The sequence below is a fragment of the Grammomys surdaster genome, unplaced genomic scaffold (genome assembly GCF_004785775.1).
Source record: "Grammomys surdaster isolate TR1022 unplaced genomic scaffold, NIH_TR_1.0 125946, whole genome shotgun sequence".
NCBI lineage: Eukaryota > Metazoa > Chordata > Mammalia > Rodentia > Muridae > Grammomys > Grammomys surdaster.
Genome location: NW_021620768.1, coordinates 848,116 through 855,583, shown reverse-complemented (window position 1 = coordinate 855,583; position 7,468 = coordinate 848,116). Strand labels below are relative to the sequence as shown.

The following is a 7,468-nucleotide window of genomic DNA, read 5'->3' as shown; positions in this document are numbered from 1 at the left end:
TGCTACAGTTAAAAAGCTAGGAGCTGCCCTTCTGGTGCTCAGTGTTCAAGGGGACCTGCGTTTGGGGAAGAGTCTGAAGCTGTTCTCAGTCATGGAGTAGTCAGAAGCTCTCAGTAGCCATGGTTGGTACTGTGTATTCTTGATTGAGACAATTCAAGAGCACCCCCTCTCTAAGCATCCTTTCGCCTTTCTTGGAGACCATCAGACTCCTGACTCAGCTCCATGAAGTCTCTGGTCTATCCACAAGATGTGGCATCTCACCACAAGCAAAGATTTTCACCTGACTATGCATTTCAGAGACAATAGTGTTGATGGAATTATGAAGGTCAAAACCTGGGCCCTGGAAGCCCTAACAAGCCAAGGCAGGTCACATGTCCTCAACAGGATAAATCAAAGAGTCAAAGTAATACTGAACATCGGAAAGAAAGAGGGTTATTCAATGTGGCCACACTGGGGAGAGAAACAGAGTTCTAGTGACTCCTAAGTCTACATTTGGGGGTCCCAACATGAGGTTTAGGTTTAAGTGGAAGGCAAGAGGCATGTGTAATTGAGTAGTGCCAGCCAAGGTGTGGCCTGGCTTGTCACTCCTGTCCCAGGTCTAGTCTACTAAAAGGTTAACTGTGGGAAATCTTTTCTGGGAGACTGATTGGCTAGAGTTCTACCCCTTTCTTCCTTTCACTATGAAATTCTTGGGGGAAATTCCAATTGTTTGGGTTTCATGTTTCAACAGGCAATGAGAGGATCACAGGGTATCTTTAGAATGTCCTAATTCCTGTCAGGATGGTTACAATAAGGGCCTGGTATTCCCCTGGGGGAACAATATATGCTTACAACTGTGATGCTGTCCTACCTGATTGCCTACCTACAAATATTTACCACCTGTCCCTGCCCTATGTCAGAGATGGCCAGTTAGAACTTTTTAAGGCCCTATAGGGATAGAAAGTGCTAATTACAGAAAAGGACATATTGTACAGTGTGTTCATATATTAATAATGGTTCGTAGAAACTATTTTTGTTGAAAAACTCTGGCTTTGCTCTTGGGCTCACAAGGTAACTAAAGGCGGAATAAAAAGTCTGGTTTGCATTTTTTATATCTGTTTCCTTTACTTTGGGCTACCGCTCACCTCTGTATGTAGGCATGTTAGTCACTTAAGGGGGATCTGTCCACAAGCTGGGGGTACTTACCAGTTCTCATTCAAGGCTCAGGCACCCTGTTGTGAAGGCTGCCTGCTCTTCACAACACTGTTGTAGACATCCAAGAGGCATCTAGACCTCTCAGGTTATTGTCTTCAATAGTCATGGATTCTAGGAACAGTAGAGCCTCACAGGGAAGACCACCTCTTGGGTGAGGCCAGTTATCTATGATGTTGAGGCTGCTCTGGCCTGAGAACCAGATGTCCTCTCAAGCAACAGAGCCTTGCTTGGAACACTTTTCAGAACAAGATCAGAAACAGTGACAGGGCAGACTGCACCTTGACTAGGATTGCTGTGGTTTGTATCTTCCCAGTTCTTCTTTTTCGACTTAAAGCTCATGTCAATACTCTGAAAACAGACTTGGGGTCACCTGACTCTTTCTCCTGATTCCTTTCTCCAAGGTGAACACAGTTAAATCTTGTTTTTCAATCTTTATCACTACTTAGCTCTTTAATTAGTATATGGGGTTGGGTAGCTGCAACTCCAGGAACAAGGTCTTTTGCCCAGAAACTCTATTTACATATCTAGCATGCAGGGCAGACAGATAGCTAATTTCCATAATACCACAAGAAACAACAGTGAACAGAAGAGTGCATATGGACAATGTTGTATCAGAAGAAGAAGAAGAGGAAGAGGAAGAAGGAGGAGGAGGAGGAGGAAGAGGAGGAGGAAGAGGAAGAGGAATCATTTAACAAGTAATGGCATTTGAAAATTTGCTAATTGATATACATTGTTTTACCCCCAATATTCACAAAATGTCACATGATTTCCAGTGTGGAGGCCATTGGAAATTAGTCCTTTGGGGTATGAGGTCACAGTTGGATGGAAGGAATGAGATTAGTGGCTAGGGTGTTTTGTATTGCTGTCAACTAGATAGGGTTTAAAATCACCTTAGAGACAACCTTTGGGTGTGTCTGGGAGGGATTTTCTAAGTTCAGTTCATTGAGGTGGGATGAGCTACCCTAAATCTGAATGGTACCAGTTCATGGGCTGGGGTCCTGAACTGAATACACCAGTGTTCACCGCTCTCGGCCCCCCGAAGGTGGACATGAGGTGATTAGCTTCTGTCAGTTCCTGCCACTGTGCCTTTCCCCAGAGGGACTGGTGCTGGAACTGTGAGGGAATGCACCCTTTCCAAACTTAAGTTGTTTTTGTGAGGTATCTTGTCACCAACACAAAGAAAGTAGTAAATGTGGGGACTTTTCACAGAAAGCCAGGAAAAGCTTCATCTTCGGCTGTGTGAGGACACAGTGAGGCAGGGAGCTTTCGGGGAGACAGAATCTGTACACAGCTCAGCCTTCTGATGGTCGCTCAGAAGACTGTGTTCTCAGGGTTACCCCTTGTCTCTCTTATGAATAAGGGATAACTGGGGGAGGCAGCCTGGTCCAGGAAAGGAGCTGACACAAAAGTACCCTTCAAAATGAGTTCAGTTAGGAGAGAAAGCCCGAATCCGTGGGGTCCGTGATCCAGTATGGAAGCGGGAGAGCAATTAGGAGAATTAGGGGTCCTCCCAGAGGCCGTTGATACAAAGAGAGCAGCTGTTAAGAAACCTGGAGGTGAGCTTCCTTGGGAGGGATAGCTTGAAGTGGGAGAATGAGAAGCTACCAACTACAGCACCGTGGTCTTGATGGGACGGCCTCCACCCATAACCCTCCATGCAGCTCCATGTCCTGTGTCTCCTCTGCCTTTCATGCCAGAATCGGATAGATGCTATTGGCTGCCAGCTTGGGATGGACTCTCCCACCTTTCAGCCACATCATAAGCAGTCATCTTATGTGGAAGCAATGTTACTTTCCAGGATCAAGCAGCCCCTAGGCTTTTTCCTTGACAAATCTGAAGCTTAGCTGGGTGGGGTCTTGCTGTGAGGGCACCCTTCCTTCTGTTTCAGTGAAGAGCAGGATGGCTCTCCTGCATGGTGCAGGGTCTTTAACAGTTACAGCTTCATTTCTAGAACCTACCTTGGGAGCAACATTATGTTTGCTAGTGTTCTCCTCCTCATGACTACACGTTCTATATTATGTGGTCCTGCTTGCTCTTTTTCACTGTAGATCTGCAGAAGTTATTAGTAATGGCCATTTCACAGATTCGACATTATGCTGCTTGAGACTTTCTCTGCCAAAAATTGGTTCATGACTTTAAATTCAGCCTTATGTGCATTCTCAGGGGCACGGGCAGAAAACAGTCAGACTTTTTACCAAAATACAGAAACAGCCTTTGGCACGATTGCTAATGTTTCTCCCCTCTCGTAAGCATGCGTCTGCCGTCTGCATGATCAGCACTGTGGTCTTCCAAGCTCCAGCCAGAACGGCCTCTTTAGAGCATCTTACCACTTTTCTAGTCCAATCCTCCCAAGCCTTCTACATTGCTCAACAGAACATGGTCAAGTTCTTCACATTTTTGTCAGTACCCACCTTTTATGCCAATGTCTGGATCAGACATTTTCCTGTTGCTGTGAGGGAAATGCCACGGGCAGCAGCAACTTAGGAAGGAAAGTGTTGGTTCTGGCTTCTGGTTCCAAAGGAAGAGTCCGTAATGGGATGCAAGGCAGAGCAGAGGCAGCCCGACAGGAAGCAGAGGCAGCCCGACAGGAAGCAGAGGCGATTAAATCCTCAACCTCAGACAGAGAGCTGAGGGTAAACCAGAGGCAGGTGAGGCTACACTCTTAATTAAGCCTATCTCCAGGGGCATGCTTTCTCTAGCAAAGTTTCACACCTATCCAAAATGTGCTAGCAGCTGGGATTCAAGAGTTCAAACCCACAAGCCTTTGGATTCTCATTCAAACCAGGTTGCTTCTGCTCTGAGTCACACAGAGCCTGGATGTGATTCCTTTCTCAGTGCTGGAGGAACCGCTGTCTCACAAAAACTGCCACTGGCTTTGAGGCTTGTGAGGGCTGAGGATTTGCTCTGAGGGCAGGATGGCCAGTTTTCCTTCACCAGGGCAGCTTCCTTTAGCTTTTGAGAACTCTGTTCACCCTCTGCACGCCAGAGCCATGCTGCTGGATCTGTGTTTAGGTTGACTGTTTCCCATGCATTACCTCTCTTTTTCTCTCCCCAGTTTCCAGTATTTAAACATAATCTTGCTGCATTTAAAAACTTTTCCTCTCCCTTTCTCTTCAGAAGTGTTTATTTTTCTTATTATGGGTCTTCTCATTCAGAGGATGGCATACAGATGTCTTCTAGTTTACCATGTACCTCAGGGGTTCTTGGCTTAAGTTTGTCAGGAGTGTGCCACCAAATCTGTTACTAAATAATGCGAGGGAGATTCAGATATGAAGCACTGAGGACAAGATTGGAACCTGAGATTCTTCCTTTAAGAGATGGAGGGCATTGGGGCGTATTCCACAGCCCTCTTAAAACAGATGATTGGCCAGAACTACAGGGTGCTGTGGGAGTCAGACACATGCTATTCTTGGGGATCTGGAATAGGAAAGAGGGGAAGGAACAATATGAAGGGCAGCTGATACTTCATGAGTGTTTTGAACCATTATCTTCACTTTTCAACCATAAATGGATATTTAGATAATTTTATCTTTGGGGTCAAAGAGCGGATAATTGTCAAAACAAAACAACAAAAATACCCCAAATCAGTAGTTTTATGGTGGTTGTTAGAGGCCAACCTCTTCCTGTGATACAGACTGGCTTCTCATAAATCATAGCTTTGAATCTCATTAGAATTTCAGATTGCACCCCCCACACCCCAATTAAGATTTCTTTCGGACCTTCAAGGAGTGTTTGCCTTTCGGGTGATTCTGAGAGAAGCCACAAGGTGGCAGTATTGCATGCCTGTGGCTCAGCACATCTGTTCCTGGATGAGGAAGCTGCTTTTACACCCTGTTTACTTCATCTACCCAGCAGATCTCCAATGGAAGCCTTCATTTTCCAGAATCCTTTGCTGTCAAGGGTCTGCTCAGGATAACACAGTTTAGTACTAGAAGTGGGAAATGGATTACTTTGTCTGGATCCGAGTGCTTTTAGACTACACTCCTTAGGGGATTTAGACAGTTGAGAGCATGGGTAAAGGGTGGGACAGTGAAGGAGAAAGTATTGTGTTAGTGTCGCGAGCAGGGACTCTTATCTATTGCAAGCAAGGGGTTTAAATCCCCCGCAGGGAGAGGAGCGACAGGTCCTGCTCCACTCAGGGATTGTATACTGGATTTGACTGTGAGATCATCAGCTCCTCGAGAGGGAAGAGAGTACGCCAAGAGAAAGAGAGTTTGTGGAATTCAGTTACTTCTTTAATGATAATGCACAGCAAGCAAACACAAACGCAAATGCTAAGGCTATTGCTACAACAAGATATTGTCACATTTCCTATGGGTTGCCTCTAACAATATGCACAATGAACACAAATAATAAGTTGTTAATTATCAAAGAAATAAGCATAGCAATAAGCACATCATTCATTCATGGATTATATGACCTGAGTCCTTAATGTTGGTTTTCAGTTACAGGTCCAGAGTCCAGGAAGGTGGGGTCAGACTGTGGCTTCCAGATAATTTGACCTCGTAGGGTGCTTGACCACGAAGAAGCTGGAGGCATTGGTCTCTTGGTTTGAAGTCCCTTGGCCATGAAGTTGGAGGCATAGGTCTCTCAGTTAACTCTTTGATGACCTGGTGCTGAGGAGGCTTTGTCTGGAGGATCACATTGGCCAGTCATGGCTACAAGTGTGATGAAGTGCTCCGGGCGGGCTCCTCTTTTATGCTGAATTTGGAGTTACTGATGACGTACATGGCAGATAACCACTGGTGTCTGGTTATCTCCGCACAGCTTCATTTCCAGACTTGCCTTTACAAGTACCAGACATGTCCAGACATGTCTTACAAGTTTCCTATTACAAAATGGAGTTGGTCCTGTTTAAGGGCCTGCTCCTTACAGTTAGAAAGGTCTTTGATTATGATATTGTAACCCTAACCTCAGCCCCACCCTGCAGGACTCTTTGAGTAATACCTAATCCTTTCCTAAGGCCATTGAAATGAAGAGTTAAAGAGTTTCAGGTAGGAATCGTACAGTTATAATTATTCTTGTGCGTTCCACAATGGTGCTGTTGTACTGGGATAGCAAGTTTTCCCGTCTGCTTTAGAGCAGATCTCCACTTCCTCCTAAAAAATAGGGACAGATTCTAAATCCATAAGCTCCATACCTACCGGTTAGAGCAGACTCAACCTCACCAGAGACGTTTCACTGCGCAGTGACCGGTGGTTAATTCAGACACTCACAACTGACGTGCAGGGAGTAGATGTTGGGTATCCAACAAATGAGACATTAACTCCCACCCCCAGGGCTCAAGAGTCATTGTAGAAGAGAGAGTAGAAAGATGGTAAGAGCCAGCAGTCAAGAGGGAGCAAAGAAATCCAATGTCGTCTGGATTCAGCTGAACCACTGCATCCGTGAGCACTTAGCAGCTATTGTGGTCTGCACAAGACCTGTATGAAGACCAAGCCAGTGAACAATCCAGCACAGAGTAGGGATCTGGAGCCCGCACATGCTGAGGAGCTATTGATAGTTGATAGCTGCCAGGGAGGGAGAGTCTGCTTTCTTTAAGGCATCCTGTGTGGACCCTGGTAGCATGACCAGGCCTCAGTGGACCGTATCACATCCATGAGTATAGGGACAGTACAAACTGGACTCAGTAGGATGTTAAAAATAAAAGAGGTCATGAAGTTGGGGTAGTGGATGAGGGGGATGGACCTGGAAAGAGGGGATATAATGAAGGCATATTAAATCCATGTGCAAAATTCTCAAAAAAATCAATAAAAATATTTTTAAAAAATCGGGGCAGTTAGTTAGGGTCCATGACATATAAAAATATATCTTCTAAGTCAGGTACCTTTAATCTTAGAACTTGGGTTTGAAGCTAGCCTGGTCTACATAGTGAGGTCCAGACCAGCCAGGGCTATATAAAGAGGCAGTCTCAGAAAAATAAAAGAAAATAACTACTCACCACATTTAAACATTAGCATTTGCCGGCTGCTATGTGCCGGAGCCAGCTGGAACTGGCTGGAGCTAGATCTATGCCATCACTTCCAAACTCTGTGTTCAGTTATAATGCTGGTAGTTTGCAATCAGCCACAGCGGTGGTATTTATAGCAGCAAAACTGGAAAACACAAGAAACTGGGCCTTTTGTCTTCCAAAGAGTCAACTGTTAAGCAGTTACTTCTGCCATGGGGCAGCAAGAGGCTCACACCTGACAGAACTTAGCAAGAGGCTTACCTGAGAGAGCTCAGCAAGAGGCTCACACCTGAGAGAGCTCAGCCAGAGGCTCACACCTGAGAG

At 45.4% G+C, this 7,468-nt stretch overlaps 1 protein-coding gene across 2 annotated transcripts in view; it reads right to left on the bottom strand.

Moving 5' to 3' along the window:
* Positions 1–3,597: 3,597 nt before the first annotated feature.
* LOC114609017 (Fc receptor-like protein 5) overlaps positions 3,598–7,468 on the bottom strand; it is a 72,195-nt gene continuing 68,324 nt past the window's right edge. The window contains exon 12 of one of the 2 annotated variants that reach the window (XM_028753220.1): positions 3,598–4,611. The gene's annotated coding sequence lies outside the window, so the exon portion shown is untranslated. Of the gene's footprint in view, positions 4,612–7,224; positions 7,290–7,468 lie in introns of those variants that run through there. The other variant, XR_003709451.1, reaches the window with a different exon arrangement.